The sequence below is a fragment of the Macrotis lagotis genome, chromosome X (assembly GCF_037893015.1).
Source record: "Macrotis lagotis isolate mMagLag1 chromosome X, bilby.v1.9.chrom.fasta, whole genome shotgun sequence".
Taxonomy (NCBI): Eukaryota; Metazoa; Chordata; class Mammalia; order Peramelemorphia; family Peramelidae; genus Macrotis; species Macrotis lagotis.
In genome coordinates, this window is record NC_133666.1 from 460,185,729 (window position 1) to 460,211,501 (window position 25,773).

At 36.8% G+C, this 25,773-nt stretch overlaps 1 long non-coding RNA gene across 3 annotated transcripts in view; it reads right to left on the reverse strand.

Moving 5' to 3' along the window:
* Window positions 1-8,441: 8,441 nt before the first annotated feature.
* Window positions 8,442-25,773, reverse strand: part of LOC141503287 (uncharacterized) — a 28,593-nt gene continuing 11,261 nt past the window's right edge. For 2 of the 3 annotated variants that reach the window (XR_012472803.1, XR_012472802.1), the window contains exons 3-4: window positions 22,988-23,151; window positions 8,442-8,867 (exon numbers count right to left, since the gene is read on the reverse strand). This is a non-coding gene — a long non-coding RNA (uncharacterized LOC141503287). The remainder of the gene's footprint in view (window positions 8,868-22,987; window positions 23,152-25,773) is intronic. The other variant, XR_012472804.1, reaches the window with a different exon arrangement.

Below are 25,773 nucleotides of genomic sequence, written 5' to 3' on the forward strand. Positions count from 1 at the left end.
ATGGGGGGAGAGGAATGAGCAGTGGGTGATAGAAGAGAGGGAAGATCATGGGAAAGGGTCCTCAGCTACAAGACACTTTTGAACAGGGACAGGGTGAAAGGAGAGAGAGAGTGGAATAGATGAGAGTGGGAAGGAATGAAGTGGAGGGAAATACAGCTAGTAACAGCTGTGGGAAACAATTGTGGGAAAAATATTGAAGCAACTTCTTTGGTGGACTCAGAATAAAGAAGGCAACTCATCTTAGAGACAGAGCCACTGGAATCTGAACACAGACTGAAGTACATTTTTTTCTCTCTCATTATTCTTGAGGTTTCTCATCTTTTTTGGAGGGAGGGGGGTTTGTGTTTACTCTTACAACAAGATTACTGTAATAATATGAAATAAATAAAAAGAACACTGAATGATATTGAATGAATTGAGCAGTTGCACCTTTTTTCCTATCAGTTTTCTTAATCCTATTCACCCCAAGTAAAGGATCTAAACTTTTTTTGATCCTCCTTTTTTCCCCAATATAGCTAAATAAGCAAAAAATCCAAATCTTTTGGCAATACTTTGTTTCTCTCAAGGTTTATTCTGAGCTGTTTATTTCTGACTATTTTTAAAAGACCATTCTGCCCTCTTATATATTCATTATCTATTGCCTATTTTTAAATTATAAGTTGGTTGGCAAGTTCCCTGTATAGCCACCTAGATCTCTTGAGACAAATCTCATTTTTCTTTTTTTTCTAGAATTGTTTCCCTTTGTATCTGTGGAATTTCAGTTCTGTACATCTTGGTTTGATTTTGGCAATTTAGCCCCTGAAATCCCATCCATCTTTCCTCAGAACTCTTCAAAATCTGCTTTCCCCAAATCTAGGCTACATTCAGATTTTATCTGTAACTCCTGTCTTTATTTATCATAAACTCTAGGAAGAATGATCACATTTCCCCTAGGTTCCACACAATTTCCAGCTTAGCAACCAATGAGAATCAGGGTAGAAATTTCCCATGTAAATTCCTCAACCTTTGAAAAATGAGATTGTCATTAAAGCAAACAGTTATTAGCTACTCTGTTTTTGGCAGAGAGAGTTCTCCAGCAGATGTCTGGTTAATTGAAGTCTCCCATCAGTCCTATATCATACCTCTGGGCAAGGTCTTGTCATCTATTTCCCAAACTTCTTGTCTATTTTCTTTTTGTCCAGATGGTATCCTTTCCTAACAAAGTCACTTCTATTTCTCCCTCCATTGACCTGCACCCAGATATATATGTATATGCATACATATATATATATATTTCAAATGAACTACTGGTTAGCCATGCCTCCCAAGTCTTATATTTGTGAAGCAGATTTCTTGACTCCTTGTGAAAGATTTGGCATCTGAATTTGTCACTAAATTTGATCACATTAGATTCAGTTCAATGTTCTAGCTGTCCATTTGTTTCCAGATCCTGATAATGTAATTCAGTGTGTCAGCTATCCCTTCTAGCTTTATGGCATCTGCAAATTTGATAAGGATGTCATCTATCTCTTTATCCAAATCAAAAAATAACAATGTCAAACAGCACAGCCCAAGCACAGATCCCTGAGGTACCCCACTGGGGTTGACATGGTACCATTAATGACTGCTTTTTGAGTTCAGCCAGTTAATCAGTTCAAAATTCACCTAAATGTGAGATTGGTGACTACCTCTATCTTTTTTTCCTATAATAACGTGAAATGTCTTTCCAGATGCTTTGCTAAAATGTAAGCCAACTGTATTTCTTTGTTTTGTTTTGTTTGCTGCAAGGCAATGGGGTTAAGTGAATTGCCCAAGGTCACATAGCTAGGCAATTATTAAATGTCTGAGGTTGGATTTGAACTCAGGTCCTCCCAACTCCAGGGCTGGTGTTCTATCCACTGCCACCCAATTGCCCCAAGCCAACTCTATCCATAGTATTGCCTTCATATACCAGTATAATAATCTTTTCTAAAAATGGTCCCATGGTGGTATTGCCCCCACAAAAAACTTTTTCTAGTTACTGGAAATGGAAAAGACATATTTCCTCCCTTCCTTTTCTGGAATATATAAGTTATGGTTCTAAAAAGTCTTATTCTACAAACTAAATAGAAAAAAAATGTTTCATTACATTTTAATCACAAATCATAGCCAATGACTTACGAGACCCATCATTTAAAATATAACTTGCAGGGCAGCTAGGTGGCGCAGTGGATAGAGAACGGTCCCTGGAGTCAGGAGTACCTGAGTTCAAATCCGGCCTCAGACACTTAACAATTACCTAGCTGTATGGCCTTGGGCAAACCACTTAACCCCATTGCCTTGCAAAAATCTAAAAAATAAAAATAAATAAATATAACTTGGACTGTTTCTCCCTCAATGAAAGCTCTCCCCAAAATGTCATGGTCTGGACCTATGATTTCATAAGAGACCAAGCAGCATGGAAATTTCTTTCATACATGTTGATCAATCAACTGATCTCTAGATGTACTCTTAGAGAACTGGCTGGGACACTGAAAAGTGAAGTGACCTTGCCTATGATTTTCACTGCCAATATGTGACTTTCCAGCCCTATATCCATTATGTCATATTGTTTTGTATGTTTTGGGGACTAAAACAGGAGGGACTAAAACCCACCAAGTCAGAATTCTAGACTTGGGTGAATAAATATCATAACAGTCAACACTATTTTCTTCCCACAATTAAGAATACCAGACTGAATCTTTTAGGCAAAAAAGGCAACAAATGAGGTTTGTTGAGAAGTTAACCAGGTTCACCAAAAATGCTTTTAAAGGAGGCAGCTAGATGTCTCAATGTATAGAATGCTGGATCTGGAATTAAGAAGACCTAGGATCCAATCCAATTCCAGACACTCACTAGCTGTGTGACTCTGGGAAAGTCAGTTAACCTCCAGTATCCTTGCCAAGAAAAACTCATATACAGTCCTGAAAAATCAGACACAATTGAACAACAATAAAGTACTTTTTTTATACCTCTTCCATTTCCTGGTCCTTACAACAATTCTGTGATGTAGATGCTATTATTATTATTCCCATTTTCCAGATGAGGAAACTGAGACTAAAAGTGATTAAGATGTGTGTGTGTGTGTGTGTGTATGTGTGTAATTTATGAGTGCCAGAAAAATATATGTGACTTGAAGAGTGGGAAGAGGTAAGAAAGAATGGGAAGAAGCCAAAGGATAGATTTAGCTAAAATGATGAATGTAGGTGCCAGGGTAAAGTGAAAGATGAAGGCAATTAGAGCCACAGATATGAGAACTGAAAGGTAGAGGTACACCTGGGAAATATGATGTAGGAGATTATTTCTGAACACAACCCTCAATGATTCTTATAGTCAGGGATTTAGCAACCCTCATTTGATCAAATAGAATTTATCCATTCTTTGCTTTAAGAGAAAGTTTCTCCATCCTTACAAAGCACAACAGCTCCCCTCTTCCACTCTAGAACCTATGTGAAGTGCACATTGCAAATTTCACACTTTGAATGCTGTATGAAACACATCTCTTTTTTTTTTTTTTTTTTGCTTTGCTTTCAGATACCTTGAAATGTCAAGCTATTAGAAGTGAGAAACACAGCCTTTTTGTATAACCATAACGTGCTGGCTCAGGAGGTCGTCTGAATCACTGCAGTAATTAGCTAACAGCAAGCTTTGCTGAGTAACACTTCCCCAAGGATTCATGGTGACACTAGAAAATCAAGCCTTTTTATATGTTCTGCCTCTTTTCACCTCCAATGCCTGCAACTTGATCAGGAAAAATAAAGCATTGTAGAGCAGATCATTGATGTGGAAGCAGGTGGTCTGAACTTGCCTTCATGTAAATAAAAGCTCCATCCTCAAATGATTTTACTTAAATGCACAAATCATAAGGTATAAACATGGTAAAGCCAGAAAGCTAATTCAAGGAGTTAAATTTAAGCTCAGGGATACCACTGAACCTTGATAGGCTAAGACCCTTGGCTCTGGAAGGGTATAAAAATCAAAAGGAAGAAAATAAATAAAAGGTATAGCAAGGGGAGTGGGGAGGAAAATGGAATATAGCATTTTTCCATTAAAAATGTATTCACTTACATTATTGAGTTCAAGCACAAACAGAAAAATACTAGAAAATATTTGGTTAAGAGTCGACAGAGATGGAAACAAAACTCATGTAGAGGGGCTTATACTACAAACCAACTAGACAGAAGAAGGAATCAGTTGAGGAGTCAAAGATGGTAGGTGATTCTGTAGTGATGCAGTATTTCAACCATCCAATCATTGGCTGTCACTCCTATGTGAAGCAAGTCAACAAATAAACAGAAAAATTGGTACATGTGTGACCTGGCTTAAAGAGGATTTCATCTTTCAAAAAGAGGAAGAAGCAACAGGGGACTATGATTAAAATCAATGAAGAATTGGGTTTGTGAAGTACAAATGATAGAAACCTTGGAACAAATAAGGACTCCAACATAAAGGTCATGGTAGAAAGGGAAAGGAAAGCCAAGAACAGGTTGATATGCACCCAAGGTTTGGGGAGTGCAAATGACTTCCAGGTTAATGAAAGACCTAAAAGATGTGACTGCTGAGTCACTACTGGTGGCCATTGAAGGAGAATGGAGACAAAGGAAAGGACAGGATGATAGCAAATGTTTTGCCTGTGTTCAAAAGAAGAAAGTGGATAAATAAAATACAGCAATGAGTATGGCACTCTAATTTGACAAAATTATATGATATATTTTTTTAAAGGAATGGTGTATTAACCACTTAGAAAAGGAAATACAGTATTGAAAAACAGATCATATCTGATTAACTTCATTTCTTTTTTTTTTTGGAGAGGGTAATAGTACCCTGGAATTCTGGGAATGTTATAGGCATAGCATACATAGATTTCAACAAAATTTCTCCTGCAATGTTTACAAATCAGGTGGAGAGATGTGGACTACGTAACCATGGAGTAAAAGTGGCTATGAAACTAGTTTAATAACTGGACCCAGTGAATAGTTATTAATGATTTGATGTTATCTGGGAAGATAGTCTCTAGTAGAAAGAGAGAATCCCAGGCACTGAACTGAGCCTGGCCATTCGACATAGGATCATGGGATCATAATACTGCAGATTTGGAGATAGAAGAAACATTAGAGATAGGTCACTTAGTCCAACCCAATTATTTTATTGATTAGAAAACTGAGGCCCAGAAAGCATGTTCCTCCAGTTAGTAAATGTCTGAGACAAGATTCAAACCTAGTTCTTCCTGATTAAAAATTCAGCACTCTATGATTCAAACAAAAGGAATAGTAATATGTTGATCAATGACTTGAATAAAGGCATACATAGTAGATTTACAGATAAGAAGCTAATATATGAAATGATACAACAAACTGAAAAATAAATCTACAGGTTAGACTAATGGTTCAAACTGAAAAAAATTAAATTTGATAGTATAACTAAAGTTCTATACATTGATTCAAAAAATCAGCTTCACAAATATAACTAAATCATTACAGTAGTAACAGCTAACAGTAATAATAGCTAAGTAGTATTTCCCCAAGGATTCAAGGGGACACTAGAAAATCAAATTCCTATAAAATTCTTATCACAAATATAGGAAAGGTATGGTATAGAAAATAGTTCTTGGGATTACAACAGTATAAATAAAAAACAATAAAACTAAAAAATATGTAATTATCATAACCATGTTTGATCCAAGAGAAGATGTGAGAGTATGTATCTCTCTTCTCTTGGAAAGGAGGAAAGCTATGAGTGTGGAGTACTGAATGTATTAGCATACTTGGCTGATGAGCTGGTTTTGCTGAACTTAAAAAAAATCTTTATTAAAAAAGAATAGTTGCTGGATAGAGAAGTAGAAGTCAATTAATATGTATTTATTAAATAGAATGATAGAATGCTGGGCTGAAGTCAAGAAAACTCATCTTCCTAAGTTCAAATCTGGACTCAGACATTTACTGTATGACCATGAGCAAGTCACTTACCCATGTTTGCCTCAATTCCTCATCTGTAAAATGAGCAAGAGAAAAAAACTGCAAACCACTCCAGTATTTCTGCCAAAGAGTCAAACAAGACCTGAAACAACTGAACAATAATAAAATATAATTTATTAAGTGCATGAATGTGATAGGGAAAATAAGCTTTTTAAAAGAACAAACTTTTGAACAACTTTGAGTATAATGAATGCCCTCCTCCCCCACATAAGATTTGTAATCATCATCTCTAGTCTAGTAACGACTGAATTCAAAGAGTCATCATTAATGGTTTGAAGTTAGCTTGGATAATGGTCTCTAGTAGTAGATCCCAACCATGTATTGCAACAGGAAGGAAATTTAGAAGTTGGTCATTGAATACCACCTTGTTCGTTTTATAAATGAGGAAACAGAGACTCAGTTATTTTTATTGAAGTAGGCCTGGAAAAATCTCTGTTAGGAAACTACAGAGGCTGAAGATAAGAAGGCAATAACAAAGAAGCAGTTGGGGTAATTCTAGACTTTCTGAAAAAGAATTGATAAGATTTGGTGACTAGCTATAAGGAAAGAATTAAAGATGATGGGGAACTCAAGTCTAGGTATCTAGGAAAATGATTATACTCTTAGCAAGAAAAATGGTAGGTGGGGGCAGTTAGGTACCACAGGAGATAAAGTACCAGTCCTGGAGTCAGGAGGACCTGAGTTCAAATATGACCTCAGACACTCAATAATTACTTAGCTGTGTGACCTTGGGCAAATCATTTAACCCCACTGCCTTGCAAAACACCAAGAAAAGAAAAATGGTAGGTATATTATCAGTTTGACCTTATGTGTTTTGAGTTTTTCCTAGAATTCATCTTAAAATTTAAGATAGCATAGAAACAGGAGAGAACTAGAGATATAAAGATCTGGGAGTCATTTAATATTGAAGTGATAGCCAAAGCCATGATAACTGATGAGCTTACAAGGGAAGGAATGAAATGAAATCAGTAAAGGATTCCAAGCCCAACAGACTATCCCACAATCAGAGAGCAGGAGGAAAGCAAGGATCCAGAGAAGAAGCTGAAGAGGGTATAAGAAATAATCCAGGAATGCCTAGGGAGACAAATCAGTGGATGAGACTATTTCAAATTTAGACCAATTCAAAGAGATTTGTTTCTTGTTAGTCACCAGGCTAGGTCCTCGGTCTTCCTCCTGATCTTTTCTAATTATCTCTCATTGATTCCCTAGAACAATGTCCATAGCAACTGTTCCAATTTTCCTTCACTTTTCACAGGTCCCAATCCTCTTCTTCCTGGCCCCTTATTGTTTAGATGACCTCGTCTTCTACTTTGCTGAAATCAATATCATCTGCCCTGAATGCTCTCTCATCCATTGCTGCAGCATGGATAACCAGAAATAATATGATATAGGGGAAATAAACTAGGTTATGAGTCTGGGTGGGGTTGGGGAGGGGGGTGTCCTAGCTTCAAAAGCCTGGAAAAGTCCTTAAGTCTCACTGCATCTCAGTTTCTACATTTAAATAGGGGGTTTTATTATCTGATTTCTAAGGGTCTAGTAGGAGTTAATGAAATTTTACCATATTCCTTGCCTTAGATGAGGAGTGGGGGGACGAAGAGTATGCGTGTGTGTTTGTGTGTGTGATGATTGCCTTTATAGGTTTATAACTCTGTTCAGGACTGAAACAAGAAGAATAATAGATTAAGAAAAGATTTATATGCTCAAGTTTAAACAAAAAGTGTCAAAAAGAACAAATTTGCAAGAGAGGATGATAAGCTATTATAGTTCAGCAGTGTTTTTGTAAATACATTCTTTCAAGTCTGTGTAAGTCAGGGTTTCACTTGCCCAAAAGGTTCTATTTCCAAAAAAAAAAAATGAACAATAAACTGGCAATAACCAAAACTACCTTTCTTTGATACATTAATTTGTGAGAGGAGGGTGGGACCTGGGTTTTCTTTAGTTAGTTTTGAGAGGCAGTAGGACATAGTAGTAACTTGGAATCAGAAGAAAACTAGGTTTGATTCCTACCTTCCTGACTTACTAATTGGGTGATCATGGGAAAATCACTTAACCTCTGTGTCTTAACTGCTTCATTTGTGAAATGAGGGTGTAATGCTGCTTGTAGGGATTGTGGGGGAGGATGGAAGGAAGAGATGTCAAAGGGTTTGTGCCAACTTTAAAACTTTGTATATAAGCAAGTCTACAGTTTCTAGAACTGGAATCTTAGAGTTAAAAGGTTCCTTATCAGTCAAATCACAAAGTATTACAATCACTGTGCTATGTACTGAGGATTCAAAGAAAGGTTAAAAAAGTAATAAAAGGGTGAAAAATAGTCTCTCTGCTCTCAAGAAGTTCATAATCTAATGGGAGAGACTAAAATGCAAACAACTATGGTATCTTCCCATATATAATACTTATCTATTTGGGTGCCCAAAATTTGAAAACAATGTATTACACAAAGTTTGAACTCAAGTTTTATTCATCATGAAATTCAGGGACCTTCTACTCATAGCTCTCAGGCATCTTTTGGGCAAGTGGACACATGCTTAGTCCATTTCATTTCATGAACCTGAAGCATCAATTGTGTCCTTTGAAATCAATCACTTCTTTTTCATCAGCAATTCTTCTTGCCTCCTGCTGACACATCCTTGTGGACACAGGAATTCCAATGGCCCTTTTCGGTTCAATTCATCTCTTACTTCCCTCTCTAGATCAAGTTGCCTTGTCCCTCATGGCCTTTTTCTGCTGGGTGTCTTCAGTTGGATTTCTTCTTTCTGTAGCCAGCCTCAGATAACTGACATTCAGTAGCATGATATCCATTCACTATCCATTCACTGGCTCACTTTGAACTTGAATTCGCCACTGGATGAAAATCTTTTCTGAGCTATTTCTGGGCAGAACGTGGCAAAACATAACCTAATATACCAGTAACAAATGCAAAACAGTGAGTGCAAAGATAGCAAGCTTGAAAAAGCAAAAAATGCAAGTAAAAAAATCTACAACCACTGTATAAGATGCTCCCAGTTTTTAAACCCCAAATTTTTCGGAAAAAGGGTGGGTCTTAATACATGAGGGATTTCGATATGTACAAACTGGAAATAATTAGATTTCTTTATCCCCTCCCCAACGGGGGGGTGGGGGTGGGGTGGGCCGGGGATCAGGGAAATCACTAGCCCTAAATAGGATCAAAAAATGCTTCCTGTAGAAGATGGGATTTTAGCTAGAACTTGAAGGGATGCCAGGAGAATCAGATAAAGAGGTACCAGACATTTAGGGTCAGGAGAGAGTGTATCTTTCTTGTTCAAGGAACAGCAAGGAAGTTAGTGTCACAAGATTATAGAATATGTGGGGATAGAGCAAGGTATAAGAAGACTGAAAAGGTAGGAGGGGGTTCAAGCTGTAAAGGTTTTAGTCCCATATCTACTTACTTCAATTCTCCACCCATCATACAACATCCCTGAGTGATAATTTACCTTTTGCTTGAATACTTCCAGTACCTAGGAGCTTACTGCCTTTAAGACTGTCTATTTTCTATTCTATTTTCAGTTAGCTCTAATTACTGGAGAATTTTTTCTTATATTCAATCTAAATCTGCCTCCCTATAACTTTGATATATTAATTAAAACAGGGTTCTGCCTCCCTCCACAATCAGATCTTTCCTATCATGTAGTCATTATCACCCCACCCAAAGTAAAATACCTATGGGGAGCAACAAAATTAGTCTAATGATAAATTAGTCTTTGAGTTTGTAGCCCAGCTGCTTGTTTTCATAAACCTTTGGTAAATCATTTTGCCTGTGCTATGTGAAGAGTCACTAGCAAGAATGAAATCCTCCATGGATTATACATCTGTGATACCAATAGATATCACTAACTTTTGAGAAAAATTCTTGATGAATACTACCAAAATATGCTTTTTTAAAGCTAATCAGTTTATTGAGGTAACAAAAAATTAATTTATATTTAAAATTATCTGAATTCATGCCAGGCATAACTCGAGGAATAATGATGGATGTAAAAAAATCCAACTCATCTGTTATTTAAAATCCCTTTTAACAATACAGCATGAATTATTTGAATTTTTAAAAATTCTCTTCAAGGGGTGGTTAGATGGCGCAGTGGATAGAGCACCAGCCCTGGAGTCAGGAGTACCTGAGTTCAAGTCCGACCTCAGACACTTAATAATTACCTAGCTGTGTGGCCTTGGGCAAGCCACTTAACCCCATTTGCCTTGCAAAAACCTAAAAACAAAAAAACAAAAAACTCTCTTCAACTAGCTTCTGCTAGGATATTTTCTGCTGATTTGGGGATTGTAGTTCTGTTGGAAAATAGGCTTCGGGCAATGATGGCAGAGGAATTCTGGGTAAGGAATCAATAAGTCCCTTGACTGGACAAATATCGGACCTATAAGTAAAAGTCTGAAAATACCATTTCTGAGTTTTAATCATTTTTACTGTTATCCATTGTCCATGGAGAACTCTAAAATAATAAGAACTAATAGAGCAAGGAAAATCTCTGTTACCTCAAGTCATTCATACAAGTCACAGTTACTTCAAGAAATCTAGGACCCATTTCTCAAATACTTAGCATATATGCTACCAACAACTAAAAAATACCACCGAATATTATAAAATATATGGATAACAAATTTCTAACTAATATGACTCCCAGTTGAGTGCATAAGTATAAAGAAATAGAATAGCAACTTCTATAATCAGAAAACCAGAAATGTTAAGGTGACTTGATACCTTAGTATATTTAATAGTATATTCATAGTATATTTAAAATTCACTAGTATGTATATTCAAATCTTTGGAAGAGATCTATATCCCATCTTTTCCTACACAATCCAAAGTAAATTTAAGTCTTTTGTATTCAATTACACAATACATGCAATAGTGAATATGGCTGTGATCAAAATCTGAATGACCTAGATCTAAATCCTTCCTCTAACTCATGATGTCTGTAAGTTTGAGCAAAAACTTAAATTCTCAGTATTCTAGACTAGTGCTGTCAAATAGAAATAGGAGCCACTAAACCATGTGAGACCAACATAATTTGTTTATTAAATATTTCCAAATTAAATTTTAATCTGACTTGGGCCTCACTTGAGAGAATATTGGGATGCATGATGAGGGGAAAAGGGAACTCTACTTTTAACACCTCACAGACTAGAAGTTGCAAAGGTGTCATCTTGCATTGGTAGAAGGAGCTCTAGATTTCTTTCTTAAGTTTCCTTGTGAATTTTAAAATCAGATTGGCTCTTTAGGCAAGGATTAGTTAAGGAATTCAGAGATCCCAAATATATAGTATTAACCTAGAATAGCCTACAGTAGTATAGTTCCTGCCTGGGAAGGTTCCAAAATGGTTGGATAATGTAGAATTGACCTCTCAAACAAAAAGGGAAGTGTGAAGTTTGTTTAAGTGGTGGTTGGACACAGAGGGAGGAGAAAAACATAATGGGCTGTGACTCTGGGAACTACCAGCTCCCAAAGTAAATAAACCATTTAAGTGTGTACAAATGATAAGGACATAATACCAAGAAATATACAAGTATCACATAATGAATGAAAAGTTACCTTTTAGCCCTCTCTTTTAAAAGACTATGGATAGAGTCTTGGGGTTGTCCAACATTTTATCCTTTTACAAAAGAAATAGAAAAAAAATGTATCCTCATTGTACAAACTGTACAAATTAATATGAAAATGAATAGAAAATCCACAACTGCATGTTCTACCTCCTATAAAGGAAGAAGATCAAGGGATTATAGATTTAGAACTAGAAGGGAATGTAGGGAAGGAATACTTAACTTTTTTGGTGTCATAGACCTTTTTCTGAGTCTGGATAATCCCATAGCATCTAGATGGTCCAGTAGATAGAGGGCTGGATCTGGAGTCAAAAGGACCAGAGTTCAAATTTGGCCTAATTTACTGTGTGACTATGGCTAAGTTACTTCAACTCTGTCTGCCTCGGTTTCCTTACTTGGAAAATAAGGAATATAATAGAACCTACCTCTCAGGGTTATTGTGCTGATCAAATGAAATAATATTTGTAAACAGAGTTTTGCAAACTTTAAAGTACTTTATAAGTGTTAGTGATAATTATTAAATGTATGAAATAAAATACATATGACTATAAATAAAACCAATTTTGAAATAGAAAGAGAGGAGAGGGGTGGCTAGGTGACACAGTGGATAGAGCACCAGCCCTGGAGTCAGGAGTACCTGAGTTCAAGTCCGACCTCAGACACTTAATAATTACCTAGCTGTTGTGGCCACTTAACCCCATTTGCCTTGCAAAAACCAAAAAAAAAAAAAAAAAAAAAAGAAAAGAAAAGAAAAAAGAAATAGAAAATACTTCTAAATTAAATTGCAAAGGTGTCATCTTGCTCAGGTAGAAGGAGCTCTAGCCTATGGAAGTTCCATGTACTAATGAAATTAAAGACTGAAATAGAAATTGAAATAGAAAAATAAATTCACAGAACCTGGGTTATGAATCCCTGCCCTAGAGAACATCTAGTCCAGCTGATGAATGAACTACATATGAAGAAACTGAGACCCATAGAGATGAAGTGATCTGCCGAGTCTCACAGGCCAGAGGTAAAATTTGAATCCAAGTCCTCTACTCCAAAATCAACTCTAAGTAGACAAAGACCTAGTCAGATACCAATGCCTAGCATCTGTCTCATTGTCAGTAATTTATTTTTGTTAATTTATTTCATTTTCGAAATGGAGACTTTTTTGGAAAGGTGTCTCGTCCGTTTTTTTTTTTTTTTTTTTGCCTTTTATTGTAGTGTTGTGCTTTGAGTGGAAATTATGAAAACCACAAGCAGTTTCCTTTTCAATCTTGCAAAGCTCCTCAAAGATACAAGTGATTGAAACTTTTTTGTGTTATTTCTAGAAAAAATGCTAATGATGAGTGGCCATCTTAGTATTCCTGGGAAGCCTCATCCTTGCTAATAAGAAGCCACAAGGTAGGGGGCAGCTAGGTGGCGTAGTGGATAGAGCACCAACCCTGGAGTCAGGAGGACCTGAGTTCATATCTGGTCTCAGACATATAATAATTACCTAGCTGTGTGACCTTGGACAATTCACTTAACCCCACTGTCTTGCAAAAACTAATAAACAAATAAATGAATGAATGAATGAACAAACAAATAAACGAATGAATAAATAAGTAAATGAATGAATAAACAACCAAATAAATAAATGAATGAAGAAAGAAAGAAAGAAAGAAAGAAAGAAAGAAAGAAAGATGTGGGGTAGTAGAAAGAACCCTAGATTTGGAGGAAAAAGACCTGGATTTGCATCCCACTTTTCTACTTGCTTCTTGTATATGTCCTCCTTATTGGAGATGTCTCCGTCACACAGACCATGGGCAGATGCTGGGGAATCTAGTTTTTCTGGTCCATTGCCCCATTCAGAGATTATGAGAACTTTATGAACCGGCACTATCCAGTGCTTATTGTCATTTCCCTTTGCAAGTGCAGAGTTCACAAATCACAGAGAATGAAAATGAGTATCCCCCCCACCAAGGAGTTCATGGCAAATAAAACCTATCAGCACCTCATGCCTCTAGCTCCCATCATCTGTAATCATGGGGGGGGTGTGGCAAGATCCCCAGGAGTCCACGGTCCCCATTGGCGTCCTCCACATCTCCTGTGACAGTTCTCCAACATTCCAGCAGGTGGCTCCTGAGGGTGCTGCCATCACAGCTCCCTATGTCCCAGTTGGTTCTGCCTCTGAAAAGTCTTCACAACTGGCACCCAACATCCTGTCCTGAGCTTTTCAGGTGATGATGGTCCCAGAATGGGCCATCCTCAGAAGCTCATACCATAGTGTGGAAGTTAGGAAGAACTCCAGAGATCTTTGTATCCAGCTTTAAAAAAAAAAAGACCAAATTCAAGACTCCCCCACACACTCATTTCTTTAGTTGCTGTTGACTCTGGCCTCACAAAAAGTTGCTAATGATCAGGAATACCCCAATTTGCTAATCTTCCAGACAAATCTTTTTTTCCCCCAAACCAGGTCAGGTCAGGGTGACTTTCACAGCCTAATGCCTTTCCTTCCTATACCCCAACAAAGTAGTATATCTCCCTCCTACTTGTGTAGGTACCTACCTTGAGTCTAAAACGGGTTCTTATGCCCAGGGTCCAAAACAATAAAAATTTTTGATAACTAAATTTCAATATAATTCTTTTCCTTTGTAATCCTCTTTTTTTATTTTATACTTTTACAAAAATTCTAAGAATTCCATAGGCTTTCCCAGACTGGCAAAGGAATGCATAACACAAAAAGCCTTGAGAGCCTTGGCCTAGAGACTTGACAGAGTCCCCAGATCCCTATCTCCTACCCATATTCCTATCCTTCTAATGCCATGTAGGTGACATTTTTCAAACTATTTAAGACTGATAACTTTGAAGATAGGAATGGTACTTCTTGGTGGACAAGGGTAGGGAGCCAAGTATATAATCAACTTTCTAGCATCACTCTGCAACAGGTAGATAAAACATTTTACTTTTGTTATTAATATATGACCTTAACCAAATCACTTTAGACCTTTAGAACAAGATGTTTGGACTACATGATCTCTAAAGTCACTGACAACTCTAAATTCTATGATTCTTTGAATAACTTTTAGTTCTATAGGCAGCAAAGCCAAAGAAATCATTATCAGTCAAATTTGCTTCACTCATCTTTTGCCTAAATAAATGACTTCAGGGACCAAAAGTCAATGACTGACCTATGACAGATCCAGCCTCACATAGTTAGTTAGGTTCTCAGAGTATATGATCAAAGTATATAATATCAAAGATGTTGACTATAATATATGACTTCTAGGAATCTGGAAAAAAAGGCTATAAGATAAAGTTTATTAGGTTTTAATGAAAATTCTTTTTAAAAAAACATCAAAGTGTAGGTTTTTTGAAATAGGAAAATTTAGGGGTGGCTAGGTGGCACAGTGGATAGAGCACCAGCCCTGGAGTCAGGAGTACCTGGGTTCAAATCCAGTCTCAGACACTTGATAATTACCTAGCTGTGTGGCCTTGGGCAAGCCACTTAACCCCATTTGCCTTGCAAAAAAACCTTAAAAAAGAAAAAAAGGAAATAGGAAAATTTGGTGTTGGAGCTTATAGGCACTGATTGATGTCATCATGATGATGCTATCAGTGTTATTATTAAAATTTATAGCTGAGATTTCTACAGCACTTCCTATCTACAGGATTCTTTACATATATATGACTTCATTTGGTTCATATGACAATTGTGAATAGTATATGAAGTAAATATCCCTCATGAAACTAGTTTCTCTAACTGTAAAGTCTATAAGATTTGAGAAATTTTAGACTTGTGATGCAAAATACCATCTATATCCAGAGAAGGAACTGTAGAATTTAAATGAAGACCAAAGCTTATTATCTTCAATTTTTAAAAGTTGTCTTATGTATTATGTCACTTTTTTCTACTCTTATGTTTTCTTTCTTCCATTTGGATCTGATTCTTCTCTTACAACATGTTCAATATTGACCTATGTTTAACATAGTTATAAATATAGAACTTATAACATCACTTTCTGTCAAGGGGAAAGAGAAAAATCTAAAACTCAAAATCTTGCCAAAAAATGATTGGTAAAAACTACCATTGTATGTAATTGGAAAAACAAATAAAATATTTATATAATAAAAGAAGATTGGTTAAAACAAACTATCATTACATGTACTTGGATAAACACATGAATAAAATATTTAATTTTTTAAAAAAATACATAGATTTGAGAAAACTAAATCAAATTTGTACATTCTTTGAATGCTGGATTTTTGACTTTTAATAGAAATTATTTCAGTTATCAACAGTTGGTTCTTTTACATAATTCTTAAAAATTCTTAGGTACAGCTAGATCTCCAGGCAGATTTATTCATAAGATTGATGGCATTTCTCAATGCAGAGGCATTACTTGTTACTGTACATATCATTGCCTTCCCAACTTTCCCATGTCTATAAATCCTTCATAAAAGGTGGAGCCAACATACTGGGATCTGCCCCATATCTCTTCACCTTATGTGGTATTAATACCACACATGTGCTGTCCATCTGTTATCTCTAGCTCTTCCTACAATATCAACCCACCTCCTTTTCCAGATATATATCTCTTTGATGATATCGCTTACACTGCCTTTTGCATGCAACTCGTCATTGTTAATATGCTACAATTTATTTACACCCACCATATGTATCCCTTCCTTTGTCCTTCCCATAACCTATAATTTTTTTTTTCAGAGACTGCAATATTCCATAACTTGTAGCTATAGAGTATCGCCAAAGATGGATGTGGGTTTCAGGGGAAAGTCTAGGATCATTGAGGGCCCTGCTCAGTTTCCCAAATGCAATCTAATCTTCTCACTTGCTCTTTTTTAATTCCAGGCCCTGATTATTATCCATCTCTTATAGCTGTTCAAAATATGTGATGATGGAATAAGTTGTCTATTCAACAACACAGTCTTCTTCCACTTAGTTTTGCCTTTGTGGGTTTGTAGCTGGGCAGCTGGGATTCTCATGTAAAAGGTTCTGTGGTTTTCTTGGACTTGATACAATTAACAAAATGCCGTTCATCAAAAGGAACATCTGGAGACTCACAATCTAAAGGGAATTACTCTTATTTTTGGATTCTGTGGTAGACATATTCTAAGACAATAGCAAGCAACTTTGGAAAATCTACATTTTCCTGTTTCATGCCTCATTAAACAATAATCAGGTGATAGTCAACTAAAACTATCTTGATTTCCCCTACCGTAGTTGGATATGATCTTAATGTATGATCCTTTTGAAGGAGAGTCCTTAAAAATGCATTTTGTTCTACCAAATCAAATGCATTTTAATAGTCAATCAATATGAAGCACATCTTGTATTTTCTGTACCCTTCAGTCAATTGTATGACTGCTATAGGATGTTGTTTCCAAATTCTTCTATTTTCTTCAAGGATGCTCTTGATAAGCCAAATCAACAAGTATTTATTAAATGCCTTCTCAATGACACATACTTTGCTACACAATGGGAATATGAAAGGCAAACAACATCCCTTGTCCCTTGCTTACAATCTAATAAGGGAAACAACAGGCAAACAATCAGGTCCAAAAAGAGACATGTACAGTTTCAATGGGAGACAATCTCAGAGGGAAGGCACTAACATTAAAGGGGATTAGAAAAGGCTTTGCAGAAAGTAGAATTGTAGCTGGGACTTACGGCCAGGAAATAGAAATGAGGATGGAGTGAATTCTAGGCACAGTGATATAAATAATAACTCAGAGTCTGAAGATAGAGGGTCTTGTGTGAGAAGCAGCAAGGAGATGTGTCACTCAACTGTAGAGTACATAGAAGAGAGTAAGGTGTAAGAAGCCTGGAAAAGTAGGAGAGGAGCCAAATTATGAAGGGCTTTAAAAGCCAAACTGCCTCATTGTGCCGGTGAATAACAGTAATCATTACTTCTGGGGGAATCTGTGGCTAATAGATGGCTTTACCTCGGGAGCCCTGAGCTGAGATTGGGCTAAGCCAATCAGGAGTCTGCACTAAGTGGAACAATGATAAGGTGATCCCCAAGGGTGGGTGAGCCACCAGGAAATGGAAGTTGTTCAAAAACCTCTATACCCATCAACACTAGGATCAGACTAGTAAATTGGCTATTGCACTTCCAGCACATGTGGTATGGGAACCATCAGTCTCAAAACAAACAAAAATAGAGGATTTTATATTTGATCTAGTAATGAGGGGTTTTCACTGGAGTTTATTGAATATGTGTGTGGAGCATTTTCATAAAGATTTTTAAAAGGTGAGAAAATAGGCTTATGGGTTAATTTTATGGATATTCTTTTGACTGCTTTTGTCCCCTGATTTTTCAATCATTTGATAGTTTTCTTTCTTTCAGATATTTTATGATTTTATCCCTAAACATATTTCTTCTTTCTTTTGAGCTCCAATCCCACATCTCTAACTGTCTAGTGGACATTTTGAACTGGATATCCTTTAGGAATCTCAAACTCAATAAATCTGAAATAGGATTCATTATCTTTTCCCCAAACCCTTTCCTTCTTTCTAACTTTCCTATTCTGCTAAGGGCACCACCACCCTTCCTGTCTCCCAAGTTCACAGCTTTAGCACCATCCTTAGGTCCCACTCTCACTTACCCATAGAGTCACTCAATTGCCAAATCCTGTCACTTCACATTCACAACATCTCTTACCCTTCTCTTCAGTGACACAGCCACCACTCTATATCAGGCCCTCATCACCTGAAATCTGGACTATTAAATAACTTTCTAATCTGTCTTTCTGCTTCTGCTCTTATTCTACTACAATTCAACCTCCACTCAGTTGTCAAGATGATTTTTTCAAACTCAGGTCTGATCACATCACCACATAAATGCCAGTTACTCCCTATTATCTCCAGGAGCAAATATAAAGTCCACTGTTTGGCATTTGAGTCTCTTTATCATCTGCTCCCTTCCAGCTTTTATGGTCTTCTCTCCCTTTACTCTCATCCACATACTCTCCAGTCTTGTGATCTCAGTCTAGTTGCTTTTGTTTGCAAGCACTTGATCTTTCTGCTGATGGTTCCCCACAATTGAAATGATCTTCCTTTTCACCACTACTTCTTGATATTTCTGACCTCTTTCAGAATTCAATTCAAACCCATATTTACAAAAATTTTATAGTGGCTATTTTTGTCATATGAAAGAACTGGAAAGTGAAGGGGTGGCTAAGTAAATTGTGGTATATGAACACAATAAAATACTGCTTCTCCATAATAAATTTTGAAAGCCAAAGTTTCAGAAATATCTGGGAAAAAACTGTATAAACTGATACACAGTAAAGTGAACATAATAATGAAAACAATATATACAATAATAGCAACAATGTAAAGGCAAAAAATTAGAAAGGCTTAGGAAATATTAATTCAATGACCAACCATTATTCCAAAGGATAAATGATGAAACATTCCACCCATTTCCTGAGTTTCATGATGGGCTCAAGTTGAAGGATAAGTAATACATATTTTTGACACAGACAGCATGGAAGGAAATCTGTCTCAACTGCTCTCATGATAACCTTTTTAACAAATGGTTATCCTAAACCCTGTATGACAAGATGATGAAGCATCCTATGAAAACTTTCTTGACATGTGATGAAGCCAAGTTCCTCAAATCCCTCATTTACCTCTTCAAGGAGAACTTATGAGTTACCTTCCATTCAGCTGCAACTTCTTTACATCTTCTGGTTTTACTTATTTATATTCAGAATGTCAAGATAGCAATGGCTCACTTACTGTCAATGCCTCATCCAGAGGATAAAGACAACTCATTTAGGGTATGTATCATGAGTTAAATCACTGTTGTAGCAGTCTAAAAAGTTTGTGGTTCTTAATATCTTCTTTCCCCATTGCCATTGCTCTGATGCTGTCATCGCAGGAGCAAGAGGAGGGAAACATGGGACTGAGGATCAATGTGCATCTTTCTTTGTTTTATAGGATGCCAAAGAGAAGTAATGGCCAGGTTATTGGTGATGAGTGTCTCCATGCTTATCTAGGCTAGTTAGAGAACAGACATGGTCTGATCGCTGAAGCCATGAAGCTTGCCTTTTACTCACACAGTGTTTGAGAACTCATGGTCAACTCTATACCTCATCAATTGCCTCATCATTGCCTCATCAACAGACTTGTACACACAAAAAAAAATAAAGATTACAGACAGAAATATAGATAAAAGTTCTTTTGTTTGCATATTTAACCTCTCAATGGCTCAAATAAATCTCTGGGATTATAAATTGTATAGCATGTATTCATCTGTATTGGAAGGGAGTAGGTACATTTAAAAATACTTATTGTGGAAGGGTATATACAACACCAGGTACCACTCCCAAACAGCAAAATTCCTATGGATGTTGATAATGCCTCAAACTCAACATCTCAAACAATTATAGGATAGAGGAAAGAATATTGGTTTTAGAACTAGAGGACCAAATCTTGTCTCTGCTATTAACCATCTTTTTGATCTCAGGTAAGTATCTTAACCTCTTCAAGCCTGTTTCTTCATTACTTACTAATGTCAAATATATACATGTGATTCTGGACAAATCAGTGAATCTTTCTCAATTTCCTCATCTGGACAATAAGGTTAATAATAGTACCTACCCCTCGATATTGGAGATGTGAGAAAACTGAGACACTAATGAATTATGGGTGGAGTTGTGAACTGATCCAACATGTCTGGAGAGCAATTTGGAATTAGGCTCCAAAAAAAAGCAATAAAACTGTACATATCCTTTGATCCAGCAATACCACTACTAGGTCTGTATCCCAAAGAAATCACCAACAAAAGGATAAAATGTACAAATGTACAAAGATAGTTATAGCAGCTCTTTCATAATGAAAAGAATTGGAAACTGAAGTGATAACCATCAACTGGAGAATGTTTGAACAAATTGTGGTATATGGATGTGATGGAACACTATAGTTCTATTAGAAATCATGAGGGACAGGACTTCAGTAAAGTTTGGAAAGATTTGTATGAACTGATGCTGAGTGAAGTGAGAAGAACCAGAAGAACTTTGTACACACTAACAACAACATGGGGTGATGGACTTGATGGACTTGTTCATTTCAGCGGTACAATGATTAAAGACAATTCTAAAAGACTTGTGATAGAAAATACCATCCCTATCCAGAGAAAGGATTGTGGAGTTTCAACCCAGATCAAAGCTTACTATCTTCAATTTTTAAAAGTTTGTCTTAAGGTATTGGGCTTTTTCCTCTCTATTTTTTTTCTGGTTTCAATTTGATTCTTCTTTACAACATGATAAATATGGATTTAAGTTTAACATGGTGATACATATATAGCCTATATTAGATTGCTTTCTATCAGAGGGAAGGAAGAAAAATACGAAACTCAAAACCTTGCAAAAATATGATTGTTGAAAACTACCATTTCAAGGGGCAGCTAGGTGGCGCAGTGGATAAAGCACCAGCCCTGGAGTCAGGAGTACCTGGGTTCAAATCTGATCTCAGACACTTAATAATTACCTAGCTGAGGGGTGGCTAGGTGGCGCAGTGGATAAAGCACCGGCCTTGGAGTCAGGAGTACCTGGGTTCAAATCCGGTCTCAGACACTTAATAATTACCTAGCTGTGTGGCCTTGGGCAAGCTACTTAACCCCATTTGCCTTGCAAAAAAAAAATAATTACCTAGCTGTGTGGCCTTGGGCAAGCCACTTAACCCCATTTGCCTTGCAAAAAAAAAAAATAACTAAAACTAAAAAAAAAAAGAAAACCACCATTGCTTGTTGTTGGAAAAAATAATAAAATATAAAAAAAAATTCTGTAGTAGTTTGCTATCTTCTTTTCCCACTCATTTTATAGATGGGGCAAGTTACTTACCCAGGTCACAAGCTAGTTAAGTGTATGAGGCTGGACTGGAACTCATGAAGGTGAGTCTTCCTGATTCTAGATCAGGTGCTTTATCCCTCCTCTGTCAGTTAGCTGCCTATCAGGGCACATGCCTTCTAATTAATTTCTATCTCTACTAATGTTACTCACATCATTTTAAACTTTTTTGTTTTGGAAGGAACCTCAGTGAACTCTATCCTAATCCATATTTGAAAACAAATCCTTTCCACATATCTGACAAATCTATCCTTGGCTTGAAGTCCTTCATTGAAAGAGAATCTCTTTTAGCTCACTTTTAGGTGATCTTCATTGTTCAGAAATGTTTCCTTACATCAAGTCTTTTTTTTTTTTAATTAACATCAAGTCTTAATCTGCCTCTTTACAACTCTCACTAGTTCTTCCAAGATAGTAAGCAGAACAACTCTAATCCCTCCTTCAGAAATTTCCCAAATTATTCTTTCCTTTCTCTGGCCCATCATATTCATTTAGATAGAAGTGATTTCCTTTTGAAATCTCTATCGGATTTGTCCCTTCTTTTTTCATTCACATCATCCTTATTTTAGGGCAGTCCTTTTTCCATGTTTCTTTATAATTCGAAAATTCTTATAGTCAAATTGGTCTCCTAACTGCCAGTCTCTTCTGCTTCTAATTCAACCCACCTCTCATGCTTCCTAAATGTGTGACCTTAGACATTAATTTAACCTTCTTGGGCCTCATTTTCTTCACCCAACATGGACGAAACGTGTTCCAGAGATCCTTTCTAGTTCTAGAGCCAGGATCCTATGATCCTGCACATAGATGGCAGATTAATCTGCTCAGAGTATTGCTTTAAACCTTTCAAAGACTCCCTACTGCCTAGTAAATGAACTCTTTAACTTTGCATGTCAAGGCCCATCAAAATGTTTAACACTATGCATAGTCTTTTCATTACCACATAGGGAAAGTGGTCCCAGCCATCCACAGAAATCATCAAAACATGGTAGCTCTTTGGGAGAGGAGACATCCCTTCTGTTGTAAACCCTTTTCTTACCCAATCTTTTCCACATCTAGACTGAAGGGCTGTAACAAGCTAGTTATAGTCATTTCTTTTAACATTTTTTTTACATTAAGCAAGAGTTGCCTTTCGCTAACAATCACCTGAACCTTGGAAAATATTTATTAAATGTTATAAAGTTCTATGTACTTGGACAAGATTGGGGGTGGGGGTGGGTCCTTTGACAACATGGAATAAAATGTCATAAAAAAGTCGGCTTCTAAAGGCAAGTATGGAAATAACTGTATTTAATGTGATCATCTTTTAGGTCTGGTTCATAATATATAATCTATGGTATACATGAAGATTCCCAGGATATGGCTTACTTTGGTTTCCTAAAGATCACAAATTTCACACCAGGAGCCATTTGTGCCATAAGCTAGCATAGAGATAATTTACCACAGTTAAATGATGTTCATCAGATTCTAAGGCAGAAAGGGATAATCAGAGGTTAACTGATTTTGTGAAGCAACTGCCAGTCATGCCACAATAGTAAGTGATAATGGAGACAAGAGTGAATCATTTTTGTAGCCTTAAAACTTAGTTGGGTATGGAGATGTGGCAGCAAGCTTACCATTCAACTTGTGATAGGAGGTGATTTAGGACTCTTGGTCATGACAGTAAATAGAATCCAGTGTGTTCCTCTACCAGGGTTGGGGCACTTCTTCCACTAGAATCTGGATTCCAACACCTGACTGAAGATCAGGAGCAGGACCATCTCACAGAGTAGAAAGACTTCTTTGATTTATGCAGAAATAGAGATCAAAATCAGGTTTTTGTCATGTTGTGGTTATAGGATAGGTTATAGGATAGGTTATGACAATCTCCATAAATATAAGCTGAAATGGTTCAGAAGATCTTTTGGATATATATTCTTTTTTTAAATTAATTTTAATTTTTCTGGTTACATTTCAAGTTTCGAACTGTCTCCCTCCCTTCCTTCCCACCCCACACTAGGGAAGATCACCATTTAACATACATTTACCTAAATCTATACAATGCATACTTCTATTTATTAGTTCTTTCTCTGGGGGTGGATAGCTTCCTTCACAGGTCTTTTGGAGTTGATTTGAGTAGTTATAATATTCAGTATAACTCAGTCAATCATGGTTGTTCTTTGAAAAATATTTTAGGGTATATAGATAATGCAAACTTTCTATGGATGGGCAGTAACAATAGTAATTCAGGACTGGAAGCAGGACACATTTTAGTGTGGGTAGCAAACAATACAAGCATGTAGGGTCATAGAAATTTGTAAGACCCCTAAAGAAAAAAAAAAGGAAGAATTAGCAAGGTAAATATCAGGGAAGTCAAGGTGACACGGTGAAATTCCCCAATCTTGGAACGATCTCAATATTAGGGTATACAAGAAGACATTTCTCATCCCTAGAGTCATGAGGTAAAAAGCTATTGAGTTCTATTATTGAGAGAATGTGGACAGCAGGCAACCATATATATATATAAGGGGTATCTAAGATTAGATAATTACAGTTTTATCCACAAGCAAAGTTCTAGATACAACTTCTAGAAGATATGGAGATTCAGGGGCAGCTAATAGTGACCCTGGAGTCAGGAGTACCTGAGTTCAAATCCAGCCTCAGACACTTAATAATTACCTAGCTGTGTGGCCTTGGGCAAGCCACTTAACCCCACTGCCTTGCAAAAATCTAAAAAAAAAAGACATGGAGATACAGCAGCACCAGATCCAGAGGTGTGCTAAAATAAGCAATAGTGGGAACCCCTACAAGTTCCTATTAGGCATGAAACAGGTGTCTATGACCAAAATAAAAAAAAAAATGTAAGAGGTTTCTTTAACTCACACATGGGCAAAACAAGCACAGAGGAGATATGAGTCATAAGGGGGACAAAGGACTCCTCAAGTATATCAAGCAACATTATGCAGTCAAGGAAGTTATTCCTAATCAAATCTGTGAGTGGCCTAGTAAAGGCTAAAATGTTAGGGAACTCATTGTCTAAAGTAATTCATTGTTCCCAGGAACATGAGTAATTGGTTTTTGCTTTGAAATATAGGCCCACGTGCAATCTATGGTCAGGATCTTTTGAGTTTGGCAGAAGTGAAGTTTGGGTTTGAAGGTCTTATGTCCCAAACAAGACAAGGCAGTCCATCAGACTAGCACAACCTTCTAACGAGAAGTAACAATAATATCGATATATTGCACAATGATAGATTATCCTATACCAACAAAGTCTTGCCTGGTCTTATAAGGAAGGATTTCATAGAACTCCCAGGAAAGCCAAGACCAAGTTAGAAAAGAGGAACCAAACTGAAAGGCAACCCAATGAACAGACACAGGGGAAAAAAAAAGATAATTGACAGGTCAAGGTAAGTGATATACTTTGTATTTGGAGATGTGTAAGAGAGTATTATGGCTGAGTTCCAAACTGTTAGGTGGTTGTAAATAACAAAATTAGTAACAGCAAATAAGTCTTGGACAAATCTATCAACAAAACTGCGAGGATATGATTTAGTCATTCTCACTTCTGGCAGAATAGAAGGATTACACATAGTGATTTAGTACAAAGATGTCTTGAGCCCTAAGGTCATTAATGACAGTCCTACTATCATCCAGAGACTGACAGAAAGGAAGCTATTGGGTAATAAAGGTAGGGAGAGCCTGGGGTTGGAAGAAATGGGAAAACTGCATTTTTCAAAAGGCCTGAACCCACATTTTTAACCAAAATGACTGGAGGACCTGACTCAGCTAAGCATGTTTCAACAAAGGAGGGCTATAGTATGAGTATACTGAGAGTAACAGGGCCATCAAGATAAATCAAGGAAGACACTTCTGGAATTGTACATTATTGTGACATTCAATTTGCATAAGAGGTCCCCTCCCCATAAATTCAGGCCAGTGTGATCAGATAAAAGTAATGTTTGTTACAAGAAGACTTGTACTGAAACAGGACAAGAGAAGGGACAGGTGAAAAATCTTCCCGCTCACATCTTATTGCCATGACAGGGACCCAAGAATAGAAATCAGAGGAAAATATAAAATGAACCACTCCAGTATTTCTCAGGAAATTTCCAAGTATACCTGATACAATAGCAGACACGTACATTCCAAGAAAGGTAGCCAAAAAAACCCCCCCAAAAAACAAGTGAGTCCCAAATTCCCAAATAAATGTGCATTGGAATCATGGCAGGCAAGAGGGAAACTCAATTTCTAGTGGCTAGGTTTTTTCAGTAGTTATATGCATCACATTTATGGTAATATGATTGGACTGGGTAAGATTCCTTGTGCAAATCTTTTCAGTTTGAATTGGCAGAGCCAACTGTGTCCTGTCCCATGTTGAACTTTTTAACTTGTAAAAGTACACTGTTGCTGCCATGACTTTGGC